We start from the raw sequence: 27591 nt of genomic DNA, 5'->3' as shown, positions 1-27591 counted from the left end.
AGATGCCAGAATCTATTACTCTGTTTGCTTGAAATAAAGGACAATTCACTTCATAAGGAAATTGAAGAGTATGTGAAATCTGGAAAATTACTCACACCAGCCCAATGTTCATCACAGGCGTACATGCTGCTGATGTCAGATGAAGTACTGGATGAGTTTAATCTAACAATGTACAGGACATCCCAGGAGGGTCGCAAAAGATTGCTCATTGTGCTAAGGGGCTGCAGAAATGCTCGGTGAGTTAGAGGCAGGCATTAGGGCATTTCACTAGCCCTGGTAAACCCAGACAAACCTGTTAGCAAAATTTGAATTTGCTCTGTAAGTCAGTCTGTGTTGTGCTGTGTTGATGCATTTAAAACCTTTGCTTTACAAGAAGGATGTGTTTGCTGGACTTCTGAAACAAAGGTTGGGTAAACCAGTCAAACTTGCAAACAGGTTTGTCTAGGCTAGCCGTTCACACCAGGAAATATACACAAAAACTATAACTATAATGACCACTACCCCCCCCCCCCCAACAAAAAAAAAATGAAATATTATGCGTGCCTGACTTTAACTTTGTATGATGCATTACCTACTGATGCATATGCAGTAAAACATTTAGTCACAACACCATGTCAAATTTACCTGTAGCCCTGAATCTCACCTATCTGAGCAACAACCTGAATCTCCCCTATCTACCTGAGCAACAACCTGAATCTCCCCTATCTACCTGAGCAACAACCTGAATCTCCCCTATCTATCTGAGCAACACCCTGAATCTCCCCTATCTGAGCAACAACCTGAATCTCCCCTATCTATCTGAGCAACACCCTGAATCTCCCCTATCTATCTGAGCAACAACCTGAATCTCCCCTATCTGAGCAACAACCTGAATCTCCCCTATCTATCTGAGCAACAACCTGAATCTCCCCTATCTATCTGAGCAACAACCTGGCTGGGGTTCCTCTGTCACTTTATAAATAAAATATTGATGTCATGTGCAGTGACTTAAATCTCAAAGAAGAAGACCAGTAGTATTCCCTAGGTCTAAAAAAACACTAAAAAAAACACCATGTCCTTATTCAAGTTCACCTGCTGCTGTGAGTGACCCTGCCACACCACCGGAGATTTGATCTAATTTGCGGGCGTCAGAGAGCCGCTGTTAATATGCAGGAGTCTCCCGGAACTTCCGGGAGACTTGGGATGTCTGAAGATCTTTGCAGCGAAGTGTGCCAAACACTTCTAATCGACAGCATGGGCTACAGGGAGTTAAGCCAATCAAAAAACAGACCTGTGTTGAAGACGTATTTTGGGTGGCGATACTGAAGTGGGAAATGATTTAACCTTTTGTGTACCGCATGAGGTGCGTTTCCCCCCCATTTCAACCTGAATATTGGACATTTCAGTCATTATTTGATATTGGTGTGGACACGTCCTTCGGACCCCACGCAAATCTAGGCCCATGCTCTCACTTAACTGATTTCATTTCATACATGCAACAAACCTCATAAAATTAACAAAATAACCCCTACCCCAAACAGTAATATATAGTTCAGTCCAAGCATGTACAGTTAAACTTGACCACTTTGTTCTACCCAGACCCAACCCCAAAGTCATATAAAGCGCTACCGCAACTCCAGGTGCGCACAATGTCCAACAGAGAAAAAAAAGGAGTCACTCCTTGAAACAGAAAAATGCAATAACCCAATAGTCCCGTGATCAAAAATCCACAAAAAATAAACTGTAGTCCTAGGCCTGCAGCGTAGGAAAAATAAACACCGCAGGCTCACCACACCGCAGGCTCACCACACCGAAGGCCTCGAAATGTTCTGCTGCTCCTTTGTCCCGCTGCTCCCCAGACAGTAGCCACTCCAGCGGGAGAAGCGTTAATCCTTTTTTCGCACGAAATGTGGCGAGAACAACCTGCATGCAACGTCTATTTCAATAATCTCTGGTAAACGTTTACTCTCCCAAAAACACACTTCCCGTCTGGCCTCCCCGCTACCCTTTTAAAACCTCCCTCCCCTCAGGAATAGGCCAGGTGCACCTCTCACGTGATCTCTCCACGTACAGGTACCAGGTAGCCAAAACAAAATACATTTTAATTTCAAACAAATCATTACAGTTCAGTTCTGTGTAATATTCATAAACTAGAAGTGAAGGCTCTTACCAACATCAACATTTCAGTTACTATCCTATCTTATACATTATTCAATTCATAGGACAATAAACATATGTACATGTTACAAGATGTATGTTCCAGTCCAAATTGCAGTTATTATCTTTGGTAGGTCTCGTATACACACTTATCTTTAAGTAACTGCTGAACAAAATGTTATTAATATGATTGATGTGAGGCATACTGAGTTAAAATCTCAAGGTCTTCTCATTATAGACTGAATGGCTGTGGTCTCAAGGTCTTCTCATTATAGACTGAGTTAAAATCTCAAGGTCTTCTCATTATAGACTGTTAAAATCTCAAGGTCTTCTCATTATAGACTGAGTTAAAATCTCAAGGTCTTCTCATTATAGACTGAATGGCTGTGGTCTCAAGGTCTTCTCATTATAGACTGAATGGCTGAGTTAAAATCTCAAGGTCTTCTCATTATAGACTGAATGGCTGTGGTCTCAAGGTCTTCTCATTGTAGACTGAGTTAAAATCTCAAGGTCTTCTCATTATAGACTGAATGACTGTGGTCTCAAGGTCTTCTCATTATAGACTGAATGGCTGAGTTAAAATCTCAAGGTCTTCTCATTATAGACTGAATGGCTGTGGTCTCAAGGTCTTCTCATTATAGACTGAGTTAAAATCTCAAGGTCTTCTCATTATAGACTGAGTTAAAATCTCAAGGTCTTCTCATTATAGACTGAATGGCTGTGGTCTCAAGGTCTTCTCATTATAGACTGAATGGCTGAGTTAAAATCTCAAGGTCTTCTCATTATAGACTGAATGGCTGTGGTCTCAGTAATAATTCCTGTGGTGTTATATCATCTACTCTCGAGTTACAAATTCCATTGAGAGAGTTGGACTTGAGCTCTAATCGCCTGTGGGATTATGGAGTGGAAATGCTGTCTGCTGGATTGAAGCACACTAACTGCAGACTGGAGACACTAAGGTTAGTACATAATGAATTAAGTGTGCTTGCTGAATACTGTCAGTCCAGTTATTTTGCCAGCTCCTGCTCCTAGACCTTTTGAGATATTGATACCGGTCCAACTCTGAAATGTGCGGCCGGAAATCGTCGTTTTGTGGAAATTTAAAATAGCGTCACTGACCCTTGTCGTTCTTTTTGGATTTAATAGAAAGCGAAACTAAAACTAAAGGTCACAAATTTATTCTGATCTTCACAAAACTTGACGTACATGATCTCCAGACTAAGCCTAACAAAAGTTATGAGAAGGATTTTTGATTTTCGAAAGCGTTCGCCCGTCACAGCCAAACGAATTCGGTGGCATAGCCACCAATCAGGAAGTAGGGTCATATCTCAGGAACGCTTTCAACGTTTCAAAACCAAACTTGGTAAACAGACTCGGGGCCCAATCCTGAGGACGCACAATACATTTGGTGTCTTGTAATAACTAGTGGGTGCTATAATGATAGGAAGTTCTCATATCTCAGCAACGCTTGCACATATCGAAACAAAACAAGGACACACAAGCCTTTGACCTCTAGGGGTCGCTGTAACTAGCAAAATTGCGTTTTGGTATTTCGGATGTGCGTTAATGCACATAACCTTTGACCCGTATGCCCGATTTTGAAAAATGAGGCACTGTTGGCATCCTTGGATCAAGTTTAGTTCAACACACCATATTTTACTGTCTGCTCCCGTTGGTGAACCGCACCCGAGCAAGCACACTTTGCAGTTCCTCAGAAATACTTTCTAGTTTTGGCTGCTATTTTTGATTTGTCCAAAACACATTCTTGTCTTGAAAATGTGCAATAAATGAGCTCTTATTGAGATTTAACCTTTTATCCTAAGAGTACCATATTGGCATGAATATAAGACAGGCTTTTTTTTTTTCAAAAATGTCTGAAAAAGTGGGGTCGTCTTGTCACAGTTTGACTTACAAACTGGACAAAAATGGGAGGACACACAAGGGATTGCAGATAACAGTGAATCATTTATTTACAATAATAGAATATATGTACAAAACATTGTAGGTCTATAAAATAAGGAAAATATATTGTAATGCAAGCAACAGTCAAAAAGCCCCAGCCAGCATTTGGCTTGCGATCAGGCAGGCACTAAACGGAGAGCCAGCATCAGGGTAGAGAGAGACCATGACCAGCACCTATCTATAACTGGAGAGAGTGACTAACGGCTCCCACACACAATTGCGTGCATTCCGTCAACCAATGCCAGTGGGTGTTCCCGATGGTAGCTATGCAAATGACTTGAAGTATAACTTTGGCTGGTGCCATCTGTTGTTGTCTGTCAGAGCAGCAAAAGTTGAACTTCTAAACGCGAGCGATGGGAGCAACGCGACGCAACGGACCCACAATTCAGTTCAGCAACGGATGACGTAAGCCCATGTAAAGTGAACGGGATGAGTCATCAGCACTGCAACGTTAACTTTTAAGCCCTCCTTACACTGACAGACTTTGGAAAGATTTGCAAAGATTTAGAAACTATTTTTGAAAGACTACAGTCTCAGACCCTCTCGCTTCTACAGACAAGTAGTACAGTTTTAAGTCACAGACTATGATTTTGCAATGACTAGGGATCTTGCAGGATTACTGTTTACAAGACTGCAACTAGATTCCTTTAAATTATTACCCATCGTGCAATAGATAAACAGGACCTGAAATGATAGCCTACTAAACTCAAAGTCGTATTTTCGTGTTTCTGCAGCATTGTTTCATGCGTGACATCCCTGACCGATATAGAGTTGTTCTGTCACGTGGAAGAGCCGACTTAATATGTATAAGAAATGACAAATATTATAAGAATAACAAATAATCATATAGGCTACAGCTGTCGCCTACTTTGCCCCTTCCTGTTCGGTGTTGGAGAGAAGTCACTATTGGTTTTCATAGTTCACGTCACTATTTGCATGAGCCACGACTTGTAAGACTTGTGATAATATCAAACATGTTTGATATTGTCGTAACGGCAAAACTAGAAAAGGACTGACTCGACTGACTTAAAACCGCTAAGATTGGCACCTTACACTTAACAATCTAGTTGACGGGAGCACGCCACGATTTCCAGTACAACTCCTATGATTTCTGTCCGACTTTTAATCGCCGACTGTGAAAACAGACCAAAATCGTACAATGTAAGGCCGCCATTAGTAGGGAAGCTAACTTTTGACGTAATTTGACGCAATTATGCCTGCGTCTTTCTGTCGCACAGTAGGGAAATAACCGTATTGTATGGATAAAAAGTCCAGCCAGCACAGAATGAACAAAGCTATGTAGCCTACAATACCCTTGTATGTTAAGGTAAAGCATTGCATAGAGGCAAGTAAACCTAATAAAAAAACGTTAATAATTTCAGAGGTTTTCGATGGATTGACAGTAGGTCGGAAAAGTGGAAAGAAGATTAAGCTATAACTTTTTTGTTAGTTTTACCAGGACTGTGTTTGAAGATGATCATGTCTTTTAGATGACTTTGATTGTGAAGGAAGTGTGAGGAGAATTTCTCTGTGAACCATCTATCATACGAGTTACAAAATTCAGTTTGATGGCTAACGTTACAAAGTTAACCCTTTAGCCGCCAGGGTTTAAAAAGAATAAATTGGATTTGTACATCAAAATTTCAAAAGGCCATGGCTTGCAAGTGGTCAGAGATAAACATGTAAACCAACAATAGTAAACTATTACTATTACCACAAACCTTATTCTACTATACAATAAAGTAGCCTGGTCAAATCAGTTCCTATCGCGGGTGACTTTGTAGTTCTTCAGAGCCCTATTTGTACTACCCCTGCTGTCTTTACTACGTCCATTACGGACACTATCATCACCTTTACCACTGCCACCTTCAGCTACGTTGGGCAGAGGGTCGACATAAGCGTGGTATGCTTAGTGAACACTGTCGGAAAGACGCAAATGACGCACCTCCATTCACAGACGCAGCGTGACTAGACGATCGCTCATATTCTCCAAAAGGCAGATATTCTCCTTCAGAATCAGACTAGGTAAATAACAGACCCAAGACTTCATCACATGTTAACTTTTTCTTCAACATTTGGTGTATTTCTGCTTCAATTTGTGCAAAACTATGGCCTGCATTGCTTCCGTGTTATGGAGGAAATGCACGTCTTCTTATGTGTTTCTCGTGTGTAATCGCGTGTAATACCACGTCCATTACGGACACTATCATCACTATTACCACTGGCACCTACAGCTATGTTGGGCAGAGGGTCGAAATAAACATTGTATTCTTAGTGAACACTGTCGGAAAGACGCAAATGACGCACCTTCATTCACAGATGCTCCGTGACTATCACTGCCAATAGACGATCGATCATATCCTCCAAAATGCAGATGTTATCCTTTAGAATCAGAATAGATGAATAAAAGACCCGAGACTTCATCACACGTGAATTTTTTTTTCAACATTTGGTGTATTTCTGCTTCAATTTGTGCACAACTATGGCCCGCATCGCTTCCGCGTTATGAAGGAAATGCACGTCTTCTTCGTGTGTTTCTCGCGTGTTTTTCACATGCTTCCTGAAAACTTTGAAAAAAAAGGTTGAGCTTGAATCGAAGCTGTGGGTGTCTGCCAACTAGTGGTCAAGAGTACAAATGAGATTTTACACTGTACTCGCGTCTATCGTCTGTTTTATTCAGTAATGACGCTTGTCGCAATATTGCGACATGGGCGGTTAGAGGGTTAAGTTCGAGTCTGCGCAGTACGATGGGAAACAAACTGAAAAAACGTGACGGTCTGAGGGAGGTCGAAATAGATCGTAAGTTATGTCCATAACTATGGATCTATGAGACCGACCGATGACCGTCACCACGGTCTACACCTTGAATGATGCCATCCTTCTACCTTTTCTCGAGACCATTATATCAACAATGTCATGTGACTGACCTGGAGGCCGTCCCGCAGTAATATAATGCATTCAGGGACATGCCTCTTCCTCTTGCCTGGAACGCCTCAGCTCGTTCCGAGCGACAAGAGATGGTGACGGTCATCGGTCGGTCTCATAGATCCATAGTTATGGACATAACTTAAGATCTATTTCGACCTCCCTCAGACCGTCACCACGGTCTACACCTTGGATGACTAGTCCCAACAGTGTCGCGAGGACAGAAGACTACTCATCACCAGTCAGGTCGGCCACCAACATAACAGTGGAGCCGATAGTGGCGGATGTCACATTGACTCGTTAAAGTCTGGCAGGGATACATGGAGTACTCCAGGATGCCGCTGCACATGCCACCAAGAGCAACCCCTTTCAATGGTACCAATGAGACGGCCGTACTCCGTGTGGAATGAGCCGCCAGGCTTTAAGGGATTAGGAAACACTGCCCAGAGAAGGCCTGAAAAATTGTCTCCACCAATTGGTGGGTCAAACGGTATGTGTCGCGGCGAACGCCCCTTCTCGTCGGGGGTCAGGCGGGACTAATTATCACTCACCTGTGTGCACTCAAGTAGAACAAAGATACGCACGTCTCCAATCCAAGCGGGATAGTTTGAACCGGCAAAACGCTAGTGCAGCGTGAGAAAGAAATACGTATTCTCATTGAGCTTTCCTGAAACTGTGCAGGATCGATCGGGTACCAATTCAAAGACTGAACAGACAGCCGGTAAGATTGCGTAAATAATCAGACTTTGTTGCGAGTGACACTTGGTGATTGTTGTACGCTATCAAGGCGTGGCGGTGCAAGCGGAAAGAAACTGTGTTTGCGAGCTGTAGTATCTGTTTGTTGTAAATATTCACGTGGTAGTTTACGGAATGTATTGCGCAGATATTGGTTGGTTAATTTTATTGTAGTTTAATGTATTGTAAGCTCCATTGTATGTAATTGTAAGCTAAATGCAGAGATTTAATCCTGATATGTGTTTTGATACGTGGGATATTGTTGTACTGGATTGGTGGCTTGCAAAGACATGGTTTAAAAGTGTGCATAGTCGTATTTGCTTATAACATCCGTCAAATGGAAACTAAAAATATTTAATTGCCTAAATTGTAGTTCATGGGAGTGAATATGTATTGTAAATATTTATATGGGAGAAAAATGTGCTAAACTCACTGCTTGACTATTCAAACGCTTAGTGATTCATTGTGTTTGGTTACTCTTTTAATTCATTGTGCCTCCCGTAGTTTAGATCGTGATTTAATGTCCGTGATGAATTCAAGCTGAAATAATTCATGTGAAGATCTGTGATTTATATGTACATATGTGTCTAGAGTCAAGTTTGATAATGAATCATTTTTGAGTCCTGTGTGTCTGTTTTACAGAAAATGTGCAAATTGCTAAATGGTTGATGTTTTTTTGGTTTAAGGTTTTTCACCTGTAAATATCTGGGCTGCAAAAATTGAAGACAAATAAAAAAGGATAAAGATGGAACAGAGGCCTGGTTATTGAGTGAAACCCAGTTTAAAAGTTCAGTATTGGTACCGCCCTATCAAGTGAGGGTTAAGCACAGCCAAGAAGAGGAAACACTTGACAGTGAAAAACCGCTACGAGCTGGTTGAAGAAACACCTACCAAGCCGAGGCAGAGCTCCTGCGAAACTGAGCCCACCCAGTGCTCCTACTAAGCCCACCCCAGCTGAGTCCACACGCCCGCCCGCAGCTGAGTCCGAGCCCGCAACTCCTGTCAAGCCAAGCCAAGCGTGCCAATTTAAAGTTCTTTCCAAAGCCCAAAATGGCTGAGTCAAAGTCTCTGCAGCAGTTAAAGAAAGAGAGAACGACTGCCAAACAGCGGTTTTCCCGACTGGCAAACTCAGTGCTGAGGTCTTGCAAGAAAATGTCGGCGGAAGAACTGGTGGAATGCTTCAGCAAGGTTGTGCTGGAGGCTGACCGAGTGATGGAAGCAAATGAGGAGTTGGAAATTGTCTGGACTGAGGAAGTGGAGCTCGCGTCCACCCCCAAAGAGGGCGAAGTACAAGACGTTAAAAAGACAACAAAAGAGGATGTAAGTGCAGACAGTAAAAAGACAACAGAAGAGTGTGAGCAAAAGCTTGAGGAGGTGGAGACGGCTGTTCAGAGGGTTCTATGGCAACATTTTGGCTACCCAGAACTGTCCCTAGCATTGGAGGCAGCGGAAAAGGAGTGCGAGCGGCTGGAGGAGAATAAATCTGGCCTGAAATTGGAGGTGTATGAATTAATGCTTTGCAACCTTGAGGGGCTGGTGAAAGCAGCAAAAGAAGCCACCCGGCGATGGACTCGCTGGGTCCCAGATGAAGAGCGGCCTGACTTTCAGCAGCGCATGAGGGGTGTGGAAGGTCAGCTACTTGACTTGATTTCAGGCAAAGCCACCCTATTACAGTCGAAGCTAGAAAATGAGGGGTCCCTAGGAGAAATCCCACACCGGTCACCTGCTATCAAATTGAGGCCAACAGCACTCCCGCAGTTTGATGGAAATAAGCGAAACTTCTACCTCTGGAAAAAAGAATGGGAGGCGCTCCAAGAGCAAGGGGAACCTACCCGCTCCAAGGAGGTGAGGAAATTCCAGCTGTTGGATAGCCTCGAGGAGAAGGTAGCAAGGGACCTTCGCCTGTCAACTTATGGAACGGCGGACGAAATCTTTCGTGTCCTTGAAAACCGTTTTGGAAACAAAACAGCAATTGCCCTGGAAATTGTTGAAGAGCTGCAGGCGCTGCCACCGGTGAAAGGTCACCAACCCAGGAAGATCGTGGACTTGATCCAGGTTGTTGAAAAAGCCTTGTATGACCTCAGCGGGTTAGGAAATACGGGCGCCCTGAAAAATCCACTCGTCACAAAGTCCCTGGAGAGCAAGCTGCCTGAAAGCTTAAAAAAGGAGTGGTTGGTCTATGTATCAAAAGGGGAGGAAGCCGGAGCACCTGAAGACAGGTTCGACCTGCTCCTTAAGTTTCTGAGAAGTCAGGAGAAAATTTACGAACAATTAGATCAATTAAGGGATGATGACCCCAGCAAGAGGGAGACAAGAATCCCACAAAAGCACGCTCGAACAAAGTCCACCCACTCCTCAAGCTCCCAAGCATCGTGTGTTGTCTGTGGAGAGAGGGGCCACGGGAGGAAGCTGTATTATTGCAAGAAGTTTAAAATGCTCAGAGTAGCAGAAAAGAAAGAAGCAGTCAGGAAGCTTGGTGCTTGTGGGAGGTGTCTTGAGGTTCACGACAGCGATGCAGAATGCAAGACAACCTTTCTGTGCAAAAGCGATTGGTGTAAGAACATTCAAGGCCCGGGTCATCACTATTACCTCTGTCCCAAGGTTGGAAGCAAGGGAGATGGACTAAGGAGATTGAAGCCCAGCCCAGGAAGGGGCGAAGGAAGGGGCGAAGTAAAAAAGTACACAGAGACCCAGGAGGAGTTCCTGACAAGCCTGGCCCCCGACTTGGCTCAGCGGTGTCGAAATGTGTTCTGTAACTCTGTCTCAAAAACATTTAGTTCAGCCTTGACGGAGAACGGCCTTGAGGAGTTCCCAGTCATAATGATGATCGATCCTTGAAGTCACTGCGAATGCTGGGCAGAAGATCGGTACCTTGATAGACTTGGCATCCGATACCAATTACATCACTCACGAGGCAGCAGGTGAGCTGAATTTGAGGAGTGAGGATGTCACGCTCACAGTCCATGGAGTTGGCGGGATGCAAGTAACAGTTGAGACCAAGCGGTATCTACTGAAGATCCGGGTCACAACTTCAAAGGGAACCCTGAGACCCCACCAGCTTGTGTGTTACGGGCTGGATAGCATTGCGGAAATCAATCAGCATGTGTCACCCAAGAGACTACAAAAAATATTTCCCGACATTCCCCTCCATGAACTGGTCCGTCCCACTAAAATCAAGCTCCTCATCAGTCATAAAGAAGGCCAGCTCGTCCCTCAGAAGGTGCGCTCCGTCGGTGACCTAGTCTTGTGGGATGGTCCCCTTGGAAAAACAGTGGGCGGTTCTCATCCGGATCTTTTGGAAGATGTCACAGTCACGGCCCATGGCTCCAGAACGCATTTTGCACGCTCCATGCGGACAGCGGCTGCGGAGTATAAAGAAGTCATCTGTAATGGCTCAGCTCAACTGCCTTCATTCACCCAAGCCACTACGTGTGCTGCCGGCCGAGACTTCATGAACTGGTGGAGGTGGGATAGCATCGGGGCTGCCTGTGAACCCAGGTGTGGCGGTTGTAGATGTGGAAATTGTCAACCTGGGGGGAAGGAGATGACCATTTCTGAGGAGCGGGAGCTGGAGCAAATAAAGAGTGGATTAACATATGTAACCGGAGATCGTCACAGTGAGAAGCCGCATTGGCATGCAAAATACCCCTGGATGGAGGATCCGGTAACGTTGCCCAACAATAGGAGGGCTGTCGAAGCAACATTCCTGAGGACTGAAAAGCAGTTGGCAAGAGAGCCGGAGTGGAAGGTAGCCTACAAAATTCAAGTCCATGACATGGTTGAGCGGAACGCTGCTGTCAAACTGTCAAAAGAAGAGCTGGCAAGCTGGACTGGACCTGTGTGGTATATTAGCCACCTAATTGCGCCAAACCCCCACTCTGTTACCACGCCGGTCCGCCTTGTATGGAATAGTAGTCAGAGATTCAGGGGCCAGAGCCTGAACGACCTACTTATCAAGGGTCCAGATGTCCTCAATGACATCCGTGCTGTCCTCTTACGGTTCCGGCAAGGTGTTTTCGCTGGGCTAGGGGACATCAAAAAAATGTATAATTCTGTATGGCTTGAGGACCAGGAGGTACATCTTCATCGTTTCTTATGGAGAGACTCTGAGGAGGAGGACATTCAGGAGTATGCAATTACGAGGGTCAACATCGGAGATAAACCAGCGGGCTGCATCGCACAAGTCGCCATGCGTGAGACAGCGAATCTGCCAATGTTTAACCACCTCTCAGAAGAGCGCCGTGCGCTGGAACAAGATGCGTATGTGGACGACATCCTGACCTCGCACAATGACCTGAGCCAGCTCAAGCAAATAACAGCCAATGTTGAGCAAATCCTGGAAGCCGGCGGATTTTACATGAAGCCGTGGGTCTACTCAGGCCAAAGTGGGAGGCCAGGACCCAGAGACCTGGAGAGGGAAGAACCCTCGGTGATGGTCCTTCCAAACCAACTCTCCGAAGAGAACAATAAAGCTCTGGGCCTTGGTTATGATCCAGAGAGCGACAAACTTCGCTTGATGGTAGCTGTGAACTTCTCCAAAAAGAAGAAGAAGATGAGATTGGGAGAAAATCTGTTGAAAGATGAAATAAGGGCGCAAGTGCCAAATCCACTCACCCGTAGAGAGCTCCTAAGTCAAGTCTCTGGGCTGTACGATCCCCTCGGTCTTGTGACACCTGTCAAGCAGAAGGGAGCCATCTTGGTGAGGAGAGCTTTTCAAGAAGCGAAGGTCAAATATAGTCCATCAGAAAATACATGGGACGTACCTTTGTCCGAGGGCCTCCGGGAAGATGCTGTCTGCCTCCTTGAAGATTATGCTGATCTCGGCCAACTGAGATTCGTCAGAGCCTTGACCCCTCCTGACCCACTCGCCGAGCCCTGCGGTATCACATTCTCTGATGGTAGCGAACGCTCGTATGGCGCTGTATTGTACCTACGGTGGAAGTTGCCACAAGGCGTGACCGTACGGCTAGTCGAATCCAAGGCTAGGCTGACTCCTTTAGACCATAAGGGGGACGCTGTTAAGGCTGAAGTTTGTGGAGCTGTCTATGCTGCCCGTCTGAAGAAGTATTTCCAGAAGCATTGCAGAATTCGTGTGGAGAGGTGGTACCACCTCGTTGACAGCCAGACAGTCCTGGGAGCTGTCCAACGTGAAAGCTACGGATACCAGACATTCTTTGCGAATAGAATTGGGGAAATTCAAGGCAGCACAAACGTCCAAGACTGGTGGTGGGTTCCTGGGCCACTCAACATAGCGGATATCATCTCCAGAGGTGCAAGCCCCAAGGAGTTGGACGAAGGCACAGAGTGGCAGCTGGGTCCTAAGTTCCTAAGTCTCCCGGAGAGTGAGTGGCCAGTGAAGTCCGCCAAGGATGTTGCCGTTGAAGCAAGAGAGAACCTCACACGCATCCAAAAGAAGGCTTTTGTTGCTGCTCTTACCCGGGCTGGAGCAAAAAAAGAGCCCAGGCAGGATCCAACTTTGACCTCCGTGGATCTGCATAGGCCACCGGCTGGGGTTGCAGCTACAAGCCTGTTGGATATCAAGCGGTTCAGCAGCCTAGCACGAATGATAAAGTCACTAGCGCTCGTCTGGCGGGCGGCAAAGAAGTTTCTTCATGGCAAAGCCTGGGGAAGATCAAAGTGGGAGGCAGTCCCGTTGGCTGGCATCGTCACTGTGGCCGAAAGGGAGGACGCCTTCAGAGATCTGTGTCTAGCAACACAAGAAGGAGTTACCTTCCCCAGCACTACAACAGACCGGCTGGTCGTGTACAAGGACGAAGCTAGTGGGCTTCTATTGTGCGGAGGCCGAATCCAGTATTTCAGAGGAGACTGCTTGGCTGTTCCACTAATTCCCTTTGACACCTGGCTGGGGACTCTACTGGCACGCCAAAGTCATCAGGAAGGGCATGAAGGGGTTGCTGGGACTCTGTTAAGGATACGGCAGAAGGCTTGGGTCATACAAGGTAGAAGGCTGGCCCAGAAAGTTGTCAACCAGTGCATCCACTGCAGGAAGGCAAGAGCTCAAGTATGCCAACAAGTGATGGGTGATCTACCAGTGGAAAGGTCAAGACCCGCTGCGCCGTTCCAGTTTACATCTGTTGACTTGTTTGGACCATACCTGGTGAGAGATGACATCAAAAGAAGAGTGTCCATGAAAGTTTGGGGGGTCATCTTCTGCTGCATGGCGAGCCGGGCCCTACACATAGATCTTGCCAGTAGTATGTCCACTGAAAGCTTCCTAATGGCCTATCAAAGATTCGTTGCCATCAGGGGCCACCCCTGTAAGGTTTGGTCAGACCCTGGGACTAATTTTATTGGTGCAAGACCTCTTCTGGAGGACTTGTATACCTTTCTGCGAAGCCAAGATACAGCAAGCCTGGAGGAGTATGCTATAAAAAATGGGACAAGCTGGATGTGGAAAGTGCTCCCTGCCGATTCACCACATCGAAATGGAGCTGCTGAAGCTGCCGTAAGGGTTGCTAAGAGAGCTCTTCAGAGTTTGAGCAAGTCGGCAAACCTTACTTTCAGTGAGTTCCTCACAGCCCTCCATTCGGCAGCTAACCTGGCTAATGAGCGGCCTATTGATGCAAGAGTCCAGAGTCGGGAGGACCGGATTGAGTATGTAACACCAAACTCGCTTCTCTTGGGGCGAGCATCTCCCAGTGGTGACTTCAAGTCTTTCAACTTTAACAACTACCCCTACAAGCGTCTTCGTGAAGTTCAGGCCCAGGTTAACGAATTTTGGAAAGCGTGGTGCCAGCTTGCTGGCCCAAGTCTCTTCATCAGAACCAAATGGCACACCACAGAAAGAAATGTCGCTGTTGGGGATGTTGTTTGGCTTTGTGACCAAAACGCTCTGCGAGGTCAGTTTAGGCTTGGCAGAGTTGTCACAGTAGCTCCAGACTCAAAGGGCATCGTGAGAGATGTTGAGATTCGTGTCACACCGGGCAACTGTGCCTTAGTTCAGCATCAAAAGCCAGCGACCCAGTCCTCAGTTTCTGATGGCCGGGTAGAGAGGTCTAATGGAGTGATGCTGCACAGAGATGTTAGACGACTTGTAGTCCTTTTGCCTGTAGAGGAGCAGTCCCCGGAGTGTTTAAGTTCGCCTTATAGTTCTGCAACCTTTCCGTCCAAGTACAAAAAGGTTGAGTGGGAGGTGTCGCGGCGAACGCCCCTTCTCGTCGGGGGTCAGGCGGGACTAATTATCACTCACCTGTGTGCACTCAAGTAGAACAAAGATACGCACGTCTCCAATCCAAGCGGGATAGTTTGAACCGGCAAAACGCTAGTGCAGCGTGAGAAAGAAATACGTATTCTCATTGAGCTTTCCTGAAACTGTGCAGGATCGGGTACCAATTCAAAGACTGAACAGACAGCCGGTAAGATTGCGTAAATAATCAGACTTTGTTGCGAGTGACACTTGGTGATTGTTGTACGCTATCAAGGCGTGGCGGTGCAAGCGGAAAGAAACTGTGTTTGCGAGCTGTAGTATCTGTTTGTTGTAAATATTCACGTGGTAGTTTACGGAATGTATTGCGCAGATATTGGTTGGTTAATTTTATTGTAGTTTAATGTATTGTAAGCTCCATTGTATGTAATTGTAAGCTAAATGCAGAGATTTAATCCTGATATGTGTTTTGATACGTGGGATATTGTTGTACTGGATTGGTGGCTTGCAAAGACATGGTTTAAAAGTGTGCATAGTCGTATTTGCTTATAACATCCGTCAAATGGAAACTAAAAATATTTAATTGCCTAAATTGTAGTTCATGGGAGTGAATATGTATTGTAAATATTTATATGGGAGAAAAATGTGCTAAACTCACTGCTTGACTATTCAAACGCTTAGTGATTCATTGTGTTTGGTTACTCTTTTAATTCATTGTGCCTCCCGTAGTTTAGATCGTGATTTAATGTCCGTGATGAATTCAAGCTGAAATAATTCATGTGAAGATCTGTGATTTATATGTACATATGTGTCTAGAGTCAAGTTTGATAATGAATCATTTTTGAGTCCTGTGTGTCTGTTTTACAGAAAATGTGCAAATTGCTAAATGGTTGATGTTTTTTTGGTTTAAGGTTTTTCACCTGTAAATATCTGGGCTGCAAAAATTGAAGACAAATAAAAAAGGATAAAGATGGAACAGAGGCCTGGTTATTGAGTGAAACCCAGTTTAAAAGTTCAGTATTGGTACCGCCCTATCAAGTGAGGGTTAAGCACAGCCAAGAAGAGGAAACACTTGACAGTATGTAGACACTGGGTGAACCAGCAACTTACCCCCATAGCACCGAAAGCTGTGTGTGCGCCTGTCACCGCAGCCACGTGTGATCAACACAAGCTCCCAATGCCTTGACTGGGCATAGAGCATTAAAAGCCCCCTCAGCTTGGCAAGCTGGCTCAGGGCAAAATAGCTCCAGTTCAATAACATGGTTAACTGACTGAGGGTTCATCCCTTAAGGGAAGAATAATGGTTTCCACCTCAAGCATGTAGTACTCATGGAGGGTGCACATAGCTCACTTGCCATCTTGGCAGAGCATGTGGCCAAAGCTGCAGTTTTATTTTTGCAGGTGGCCAAACATGCAGTTTAATGCAACACAAACTTGATGCCCCAGGGGTCCACCTGGGGTTGCACTCAAAGGCCTCACCACCCAGGGGAGGTTGCAGGATTGAGCTCTCAAAAATCTCCCTGGATGCAGGTAGTCAGCTATTTCAGGAACTGCGACCCCATAGGGTCTTCTCCAACAGACAAACCTTCTACAGTGCCATGGGACCCCAAGGCATAGACTTACAGGATACTGGATCAGCTGCCCTTCCCACATCCCAAAGGGAGTGAAGAAAGTGTAGCACCAAGCATTGGATGTCACTGGATCTAACTCCAGGCCCTGCCAACATGAGGAGAACAATTCCCATCTCTGCTGGAAATGCTTGGCAATACTCATGGGCTCAGTTAGTCAGTTTTAACCCTGAGAAGGGCTGAGGATAGCGGGACCAGATGACAGCTTGACAGGAATTTGAGATTCCGAGCTTCTGGCACTGCTTTGAGTGAGGCCAGGCATGGAAATGTCCACAGCCGAGGTTTCTGAGTAACTTAGCAGCCACGCTGAGCCCTTAAGCCCGCTTTGTGGTCGATATGGTACATGGCAGCAGAGCTGTCTGTCTGCACAAAGACATGCTTGCCCTGTATACAAGAGAAGAGAGCCCTCAGGGTGAAATGCACTGCCCCCAGCTCCAGAAGACTGATGTGCCCCATGTTCCATGGGGGCTCGCAGAGACCACTCACGGTTCTGCCCTCCCAAACTGCTCCCCAGCCTGTCTGGGAGGTATCTATTGACACAAATGTACTAGACTGCCCAAGTTCTTGTACACACATCCTGCTGCCCAGTCATGGGGGCAGAGCTTGCAGACATGACCATCCCATGTGGAATCTTAACATGCCTGTTTTTCCCATGAACGCTGGTTTGAGGCAGTCAGCCAGTGCTGCAGAGATCTGGCTCTGAAGAGTGTGTGGGAACACCATCACTGCTGCAGAGATCATCCCCTGGATTCTCTAAAAGCCAATCGAATCTAATGTTTGCTGAGGCAAATTTCATGTAGGACTGCCAGAACTCTTGCTATCCTTTAAGGGGTAAAAGTGGCCCTCATTGTGAGTGGGTTCAGGTGGAGCCCTAAAAGACTGCCTCCTGAATTGGTTGAAGGTTTCTTTCCTTCAGTTGAGTTTTAGCTGAGGGACTGAACATGGTACAGCACAGTGTCTGTGTACTACATGACCTGTACCCAAAAAGTGTATCAAGTTGGTAGTGGTGAACCACTTCCTTAGTATTTTGACGGGTAAGATTTGATGTACGTGTTGAAGTGCCGGAGGACTAAGAAGGGTCTGAGCCCGCCCCTCCTGTTTTGGAAACAAGGAAATATGCTGAGTAAAAGGCAGCCTGCTGTTCGCTTAGACTTTACTGTGACAATGGCGCCCCTCTGAAATGGCGTTGCTATTACCTCTGCCAAAGCATTTGCCTGGACTGAGGCCCCTTACTGTTATAGGGACCCTAAAACAAGATGGAGGCCAAAATTGGAAACTCCAATGGTTGGGGGAGTGGCAACGTAGTGGCCAAAGAGCTGGGCCAGCCAGCAGCAGCCCCCCGCCCGACAAGCCTCCTAGCCAATATGAGGACATGACCCTTCCAATATCACGGGTGAGTTAGGAATGGGTAACAGCAGCATCCAACAAGTTCTTGGTGTCTGGACCACTAGCGCTACCAGACTTTCTGATAGCTGCTAACAAAACAGCCAAAGCAGTCTCAGCCCAGGCTTCACTATACACATTGTCACTAGCAGACCCAGAGCTCTGAAGCGGGAAGGAACCAAAGTTAAGTACATCCGGCCTCTCTTCTCAATAGGAGAGCCAGTGTACAGAGGAATATGGACTCTGTATCAGCCATATGTGGATCCTGGAAAGGTGGCAGGTGGACAGGGAGTTCCTGCTGCCTAACCTGCCATGGATGGAGCTGGCCCTTGGGAGTGAGCGTCCCCTGGCCACTCAGTCAATCAGGCCCCAAATAGAGGCCGGAATCTTTAACTGCATGTCCTCTTCCCCTACTAATTCCCTAGAGGGGGGGGGAATTAAGCTACGGCCCTCTATGGCTCTTTTCCTCCTATACCTATAGGAGTGCACACAATGCTGTCTGCGTGAGTGACGATCATGGATACTGTCCTGCTCTCCATCACAGGTGGGAGGAGGAACAGTCACTGCATGGGGATGTTCAACCAGGCCAGACCACACTCCTCAAATGGTCGATACCAGCCGGACATGGGCATTCCACATCTTCTGTGAGATGCACTTTGCCCAAACATGGTTAACACTTCCTGTCTGTCCATGATTGTGCCGCAAATGGGTTAAGTATTTGGTGCCATGGTATTGTCAGACGGTAACAGAAACCTTTTACCACTGCACCATTGCTGTGAATGGTTTCAAACATAACCTAGCCCAGCTGCACACAGTAATTTGACACTGAGTCACTGGCCCACAAGAACAGAGGTTACGGGAGATGTTAGAGACGGGAGATGTTAGAGTATTAACGTTAGAATATTAAGTGTAACATTAAAATATTGTAAACTTAATCCCACATGGATTACATCACAGCAGCCACCTGACTGTCATCGTGCGACTTCTTTTCAGCGGTCATGTGACTGCCCTCGTGTGATTGTCACGCAGTCATGCGACTTCATGTCATCATGAGACCACACATCTCGTGTGTTTAAATGAGTTATTTCCTGTTGCATTGATTACAGCTAACAATGGCGTTTGGATGAACACCCGAACTTCTTGCACCTCGTCATCCCGGCTAATCCCATGTTAAAATTAACTATTTTAAAAGATTGTAAACTCAAAGTTAAATAAACTCACCACTCGTGTATGTGTACATACAAGGGAGAAATACAACCTCCACTCACAAAAACGTATGAGGGGAACATAGCAACCAATTTAACAGCTGCGCACAGTGTAAAGGGGGGGGGGGGGGGTATAGACCCTGACGGAAAAATATGAACAGTAACAATTACAATTACATCACACACACCTTCACTCTTGTATGTGACCATACAAAGGGGCAATAGACGTCCACTCCTGCACAGTTGCGCACAACAGTTAAGGGAGATAGTAATTTAACCAAACAAAAGGGCTTTGCACCTCCGGTGCTTGGGCCCTAACGCTGGAAAACGAAGTAAAGTGAATCTTCTCCCACCACATGTGAACACACCGTCTAGGATGGGAGAACAGAAAGACTCTCAGTACGCGGTCGTACTGCTAGACAGGAGAACAAAGACTTCCCACTACATGTGAACACTTGGCCTGCACGCCATTTAGGCTGCGAAAACAGAAACACTCACCATGCGTGAACACACTGCCTAGGCAGACAAACATCCCCACTGCGTCTAAACGCCCTGTTTAGGCTAGTAAACAGAGAGACTTACTATGCGAGAACACACAGCTCTAGCTACTCCTGCTGCATTTGAAAAGGCTGTTTAGGCCGCAGGACCAAAAGGGCTTATCGTGCGCGAACGCACTGCTTACACTGGGAAATAGCAGACTAGAACCGAAGACAAGCTGCAACCCAACGTACACTACCACATCGTATAGGCCAGTAAACTGAGAGACTTACTGTGCGCGAACACACTGCTCAGTCAGTGATACATACTGCCCAGTAAACAAAAAAGACTTGCTGTGCGCGAACACACTGCTTTCTTTACTCCTGCTGTATTTGAGCCGACGGTTCAGGCCGCCGGACCAAAAAGGCTTATCGTGCGCGAACGCACTGCTTAAACTGGGAAATGTTAAGGTTAGCAGACTAGAACCGAAGACAAGCTGCAACCCAATGTGCGCGAACACGCCGTATAGGCCAGTAAACTGAGAGACTTACTGTGCGCGAACACACTGCTTCCTTTTTATTACTGCTGTATGTCATGTATCCTGACTTATTTTAGGCTGCAGGACCGAAAAGGGTTACTGTGCGCGAACGCACTGCTTAGGCAGGGGGACAGCTCTTCTCCTACTGCCTGTGAACACCGCCGTTTAGGCTGCAGAAAGGCTATTTTTTTTTTTTTTTTTAATTTAAGGCCATTTCAGCAACTAAGGCTATTTAATGGCCAGATCATTGTGTGTTATAGAAGCTTAAATATTTTTAAAACTATGCTAGTCAGAAATTCTTAAACCTTCAAAGGTGGGACAATGCACCGCTTAGATTGGATAACAAACTTTTCTCCCACTGCATCCTTACTATGCTCGAACACATTACTCAGACAGAAAAACAAGCTGTATACCCACTGCGCACAAATGCGCTGTTTAGGCCAGCAAACCGAAAGACTCACTGTGCACGAATGCACTGCTTAGACAAAACAACTTTTCTCATACTGCATGTGAACACGCCGTTTTAGGCTGGAGGAACAGAAAGACTAACTGTGCGCGAACGCACTGCTTAGACAGGAGAACATATTTTCCCATATACTGTTGATTTAGGTCGGAAGACCAGAAGTGCATGCACGACCATTGATTGTGCGCGAATGCACCGCTTGGAGAACAAGCCCTTTTCTCCTAACCTACTGCATGAACACACGGTAAGCTAGTAAATTAAAAGACTCACTGTGCGCGAACACACTGCTTTATACGACGGAGTATTAGGGCCACACATGAAGGAAAAAATATTTTTGCCATGACGAGATTAAACTCTACATTTCGAGAATAAAGTTGAAATGTAATATCGACTAATCTCGACGTATCGACTTTAATGTCGCCATGTCGACATTAAACTCAACATTTCGAGAATAAAGTTGAAATATCATGTCGACTTTAATCTCGACGTGTCGACATTAAACTCAACATTTTGAGAATAAAGTTAGTTTGGAGAGAGAACGACCGCTCGGGACGATTGAAAGGGAGGACGAATGAAACAATGCAAGAAGTGCAACAATGATTCAGAGTGTTCGAGTGCAACAATGATTAGACATAGGCCTATCATGTGGACAAAACATAGAATTAACCTCCGTTGCTCAGCCTTTGCTGTTAGGTCCTATCACGGAGTTACAGGCGATAAATGCGATGGTCAAAAGTAGCCTAAACGTCATTAGCGGTTTATTTATTTATTGTAGGCCTATTATTAAAGAGTGTTTTTAAAAGGTTCAACTTCATGCTTATGCACTAGACTAGGCATACTAGGCGCTCTCCCCAATCCTAGACTTTCACGTTGCTTGTTTGTAATGGATGCAAAACAGCCTATTGCTTAATGACTATGGAGGGACAAATGAAGCTGTCCTCCCGACCACCCCATGTACTGTAGGCTAGTAGCCTACCTACATGCACACATATGCACACATAATGCATAAATAAAGTGCATGCACACATATTCCCTCACGGGATCAAAATATATGCTTAGGCTATACCTGTGTTTCTAGCCTCCTATACGTATTGCAGGTGAGACATGGAAAAGCAGTTTTAGAAAAATGAGTTTTGCCATGTTATCCTATGGAGAGTGACGGCCTGTGAAAGGGCAGTTATTTGGATGTGCAGTGGCCTTACCCACGTAAAACAGAGTGAAATAACATTTTGTATAGAAACATTATATCATTATTCTAGCTATTTAGCCTAAACGGCATAGTGCATGGTATTTCCATAACCGCGAGACAGCACTTCACGATGACGGCAATGAGTAGTTAACAGACAAGACGCAATCTATCTAAATATCTGCAATCTAGCAATCTATCTGAAATAACACCTATTTGAAGCCCATTTTTCATATTGTGTGTTAGTGTTAGTGTAGGCCACATAGCTTAAACTGTGTAGGCTATGTTTAAACAGTATTGCGAGTTTAATGTCAGCATGTCGACTTTAAAGTCGATCACGTCGAGATTAAAGTCGACATTACATTTCAACTTTATTCTCGAAATGTCGAGTTTAATGTCGACATGTCGACTTTAAAGTCAACATGTCGAGTTTAATCTCGCCATGGCAAAAATATTTTTTTTCTTCATGTATGGCCCTAATACTCCGTCGTAGCTTTAGCTATACAACTCCAAAAGCCCTTACGTTTCGTAATGAATTTAGGCCGATTACCATCCCTGCACACCTGTGTGTAAATCCTTAACAGGGCAAAAGTTAGTCTTGACCACCCTGCCAATTATCAGCCTTTGTTTTCTAAACAAAGCATCATTCACGCGGCTTGTAAGATCAAAAAGCGCGGAGAGAAACACAACAGGTGTCAACAATTAAACCGGCTACACTAGCTTGCATTCAACAAGCCGCCGGTAACGTTCTACCGTGAAGGCGAAAGTAAACGCCTCACTAGAACGACTATCAAAGGGAAAACCAGTTTGAATCCTCAGGGACCAAAGGCACCTGCACGATAACGTGGCGGATTACTGGCTTCTAATGAAATCATACTCACCGGTCTCAGAATTGAGGCGAGAAAGGCAAAGAGGAAGAGGCATGACCCTGAATGCATTATATTACTGCGGGACAGCCTCCAGGTCAGCCTCCAGGTCAGTCACATGACATTGTTGATATAATGGTCTCGAGAAAAGGTAGAAATTCAAGGTGTAGACCGTGGTGACGGTCTGAGGGAGGTCGAAATAGATCCTTCAATTTGCGTCAGTGCCCTCCCATTGAAAATGACGGAGTCTGTTCGTCCATTTCTTTTACGGTCTATGGGAACAGCAAAAGCAAACACAGGACGACACACTAAATGGCTACCAGGGTGGCACAAAGTCAATCAGTCCCAGGGGGTGAGGATTTGGAGGGCTAGCTTCCGCCAATTAGCATGCATTTGGCAATCAACATTTTTTTTTAAAAATGGCGTTACACAGTTTTTACATGCCAATTGGTAGATGACAGCTCATGAACGAGTGTAGTGTTGGGCACGAGCGTCCTCGCGCATCCATGTTGAAAAACGACAAATAAAACGACTGCCTCCTTGGATTAAGCTACTGATACTTGACTTAATGCCTACATAGTTTAGGTGTATTATATCAATAATAAAATAAAAAAGTAAATGTTGTCATATACTATTATTTGCCTTATTTGTGGTTTGACAAGGTGATACATTTGTAAGTGCAGCAAGCTGACATATAAAATAAAAGTCTTGAATCAAAAGTTCTTTGTTTGTTTATTTATGAATTTCAAATCACAAACATAAACACTTAGGATCTTTACTTTTCTTAGATTAACTGTGTAGTTCCTTTCCTGTATGATTATTCTGTAATTGTTCTGTGTACGTCGAAAGACTTGCTCCAAAGTCCAGTGGCTTATGACTGTTTCACGGGGTTCTTTTTATTTTATACTAAATCTAACAGCCAATCAAATTACATTATTCTAAATTATTGGTCAACTGTTTACATTCCAATTTTTATGTTACATTTGCAACACAGGTTTTCTCAGTTCTTACAAAATAACTCAACATATTATTAATTCCATAGAAATGGCTTCAACAACATTTATGCATAGCAATGACCTATATCCAATTATTAGCCTAGGCCTACTCATTGCATTGTGTATGAAAGCTATTATAAAACGCCCATGCAGGGTGTAGTTCCTACCTGTAGTCCATGACATTGCAATGTTGGTATCATGTAACCGTCTTCCCAAGAGATTTAAAACGAAACAACTGTCAATTACTTATTTAGTTTGCTTTCTTGCAACATTGACATGATTAGGCTATGCGATTTAAATAGTCAGACTGCCAGTCGAGGCAAAAGCCAAATATCCAATAACAGTTGCAGACTCTTGAAATGCCTGCTCGAACCACAATACCCGAGGGATGTGTGCTTCTATCGGTAAGTTTAGTTTGCGTTGGCTTCATTTCGTCTGCCTGCAAATGTAGCCTAGGTTTAACAAGCTGCAAATTCACACTGGGTGCAGCAAAAATCCCAACTATCCACAAGTTTCTTACATCCCATGTCTATTTAATTATAGTCATTAACGTTGGATAGCCTATTGCGCAATTAATGCCTATAATGGTGGTAGAAATTTGCCCTGTCTCTGAAGTACTAAGTTATTTAATGTGATGTTCAATGTGATAATAAACAATACAAGTTTATGCAAATCAATATTGAGTCACTTTAGGCTACACAAATAATGATCTCTAATTGCTATATTTGGACAGGCTGTATAGGCTCAGTTGCAAAAGTTGGGATCGTGCTACCAGGGTCAGGATTTTCAACCGCAGCAACCCACTTCGTCACGTTTAAAAGAAAAGTATTAATTTGCTTCACTTTAGGCTCATATCAATTCTTTACGTCCGATTCCCGTTCATCTTCACTCAAAGTTTCGATGTAAGAAGCATGAAGACTTTTGAATTCACTAAACATTTCGTTGAATTTCATAGTGCTCTGTTTTACTTCATCAACGAATTCTTTATCAGCCATCAGAGACATAACAATGTTCATTCGTATTTTCTTCCACTCAAATCATCCAAACACCGTTTTGCAATCCAAGTCTTCAGAGGCCCGACGTTTTCTTTTACAGTCTGTGTCGGCTTTTTCAACAAATTATTCAATTGTCTATGCATTCAAAATAAACTTTGTAAAATGTAGTTAATTTCCATTCCAGTTATATCGATAAAAGTCCACGTTCTTTTCCATTAGTTGAATTTAAAGCTCATACCTCTGCCGAGACGCTCTCCTTTGTTTGCTGCGTCCTGCGCCAAGCGTCGGCCTTCTTGGTTCATTCAAAGTAATCCATTAGGAAATAATCCATTAGGAAGTAATCCATTAGGAAATAATCCATTAGGAAATAATCCATTAGGAAATAATCCATTGTGAAAATTATTATTCATATTTTTTGTCATGTTTTACATACAAGAAAGAAACTACTTTGCTTTGTAGAAATAGAAACCAATATTTCTAATCTATGGTGTTCCCAAAGGGGTCAATTCATCCATTTGTAGTTTGGCAAAGACATTAATATCATTATTCATTGTTCTCTCACTTATATCTATTTTCTAAACACAGATTGTCTGGATGTGGTCTTACTGAAGCTTCCTGTGAAATTATATTAAATATTATCCAATCGGGGACTTCACATCTGAAAGAACTAGACCTGAGCTTTAATCACCTGACGGATTCTGGAGTGGAGATGTTGTCAATTGGATTGAAGCATTCAAACTGCCGACTGAAGACATTGAGGTTAGTAGTTAACACACACACACATGCACTTGACAGAAACAGGTTCATACAATTCTAAGTCTATTTTGTCCACTTTTATTACCGGTATTCTGCTTCAACTAAGTCATCCAATGGTTCCTGTCTACTTTTCTATTCCACCTGCTGGTCTGCCCGCAGTCACACACGTGTTTAATGCTTCACTCACTTCTGCAATACTTCTTCTTTAAACAGGCAAGGGTTAAGCCATTGCTAAAGAAAAGTACACTTCCAACTGATGTGAAGAACTACAGACCTGTCTCCCTTCTTCCTTTATTGTCAAAGGTTTTGGAGAAAGTGGTCTTCAAGCAAGTCTGTGACTTCCTGTATCAGAACTTTTTTACACCACCACTTTTTCACTCCCATGGATTTGATTATCACTGCTCTGCGGACAATACTCAACTTTATCTGTCTTTCCCACCTGAGGACAGTTTCTCATCGGATTTCTACATGGATATTTCAGTCTGGATGAAAGATCGGCACCTTCAGCTTAATCTCTCAAAAACTGAGCTTTTGATGTTTCCAGCTAAAACAGCTATTCCCCAACAGATTAACATCCAGCTGGACTCAACTTCACTGACCCCAACTAGATCAGTGCGTAACTTGGACATCATAATTGATGACCGACTTAACTTTTCTGGGCATGTAGCCACAATCGCAAAATCATGTCAATTTGTCCTTTACAACATTAAAAAAATCCAACCTTATCTGACACAAGATTCCATTACTTCTTGTACAGGCCATGGTTATCTCCAAACTGGACTATTGTAATCCAATGTTAGCTGGCCTGCATGTGAAGTCAGATCATTACAACTGATTCAGAATGCTGCAGCACACATGGTCTTCAATCAGCCAAAGAGGACACATGTAACTAATTTCCGAGTTACTCTCAATTGGCTCCCTATAGTGGCCAGAATAATTTAAATATCTCACCTTGCCCTATAGGACATGCTCCCTGCTATATCAACTCTATGATTCAGCTTTTGTTAGTCAAATTCAAAACTCATTCCTCAGTGGTGCTCTCCGTTCTTGTGATCAGGGTAGGAATTTCACGGCGTCCACGTCATAGCCACTTGCGTTGGCCGTGAGGCCCCTTTGAAAATCAGAGGTTTACAGACCACGGTGGCCTTGGTGCCCCCTTCTTTCAATATTCTGCTCTGCGTCCTACTAATAGCGATTTTTATTTAGCCTGTGGCCTGTCAAAATAATCTTAGCATTTACAGCGCAAATTAATTTAGTCTTTTACGCAGTGGAGAAAGTGACAGCGCAAGAAAGAAAGTGCGTCCAAATTCACTCATTCTCAGTTGAACTACTCGCGAAGTAGCCTATTCATCACACAGACATCACAAGTATCACATGAAAGAACTTTTTCTCAGCTTTTAAACGATGTTAGCCGATAATTGCTGTGTTGAACGCAAGGGCGCGGGAAGGGGGGTGCTGAGGGTGCTGCAGCACCCCCTGCTGGCAGGAGATAGATTTTTAAAAAATATTATATATTTTTTTTTAATAATTAGCCTACTAATTCGCTGTCTGACATTATTTATATTTTTGTATGTGAAATGATGAGTCAAATAGCAAAAAAGGGTTATGGATAGGTTTGAATATAGGCTACTAAAAATGAACAGTTATAGAGATCAACGTGAACGTGAGTCAGTTACTGTAAGAACCGTAGCGTGGTTTCAGCTAGGCCTATGTGATAGCGATCAAGTGTATAGCCCTACGGTTGATATAGGCCTACATATTCTATGCGATTTACACGTTCAAACTAATAAATGCATAGCTAGTGAAATCATTTCACTATCCTAGTCGCTAAGATAGAAATTATTAGGACACATACTTGCTGTGAAGACGACACACTTTAGGCTATTCAGAAATTATTTGCGAGATCATTGCAGCCTGATTATTAGCCTATATTTAAAGCTTATACCATGGTCTAGGTTGAAAAGGGTGTCATTTAAAAAGTGATATACTACACCTATAAAATTATTATGACGTTGCTTGACAACGCCTGAGTTAGTCCGCTCAGCTGTGACTTATCAGCATTCCACAGCATTGCAAAAACAGCTGAAAAAACGAATGGTTTTAACTCTAAAACTCATTTTTTTTTTTAAGTACATTTTTATTGAAGGAAAGTTTCGTAATACAGGGTGTACATTGT

The 27591-nt window shown here is 44.3% G+C and overlaps 1 long non-coding RNA gene across 1 annotated transcript; it reads left to right on the top strand.

The window, feature by feature from the left end:
* On the top strand, positions 1-26868 carry LOC143122976 (uncharacterized). The gene is made up of 4 exons (XR_012986778.1): positions 1-236; positions 2925-3095; positions 25245-25418; positions 25629-26868. It is a non-coding gene; the product is annotated as an uncharacterized LOC143122976 (long non-coding RNA).
* Positions 26869-27591: the final 723 nt, after the last annotated feature.

This window comes from Alosa pseudoharengus, unplaced genomic scaffold (genome assembly GCF_046254945.1).
Source record: "Alosa pseudoharengus isolate Yale_2024_CS ecotype anadromous, Long Island Sound unplaced genomic scaffold, YU_APseudo_1.1 YU_APseudo_1.1_scf_1, whole genome shotgun sequence".
NCBI lineage: Eukaryota > Metazoa > Chordata > Actinopteri > Clupeiformes > Clupeidae > Alosa > Alosa pseudoharengus.
This window is presented reverse-complemented; position numbering and strand designations above follow the sequence as displayed.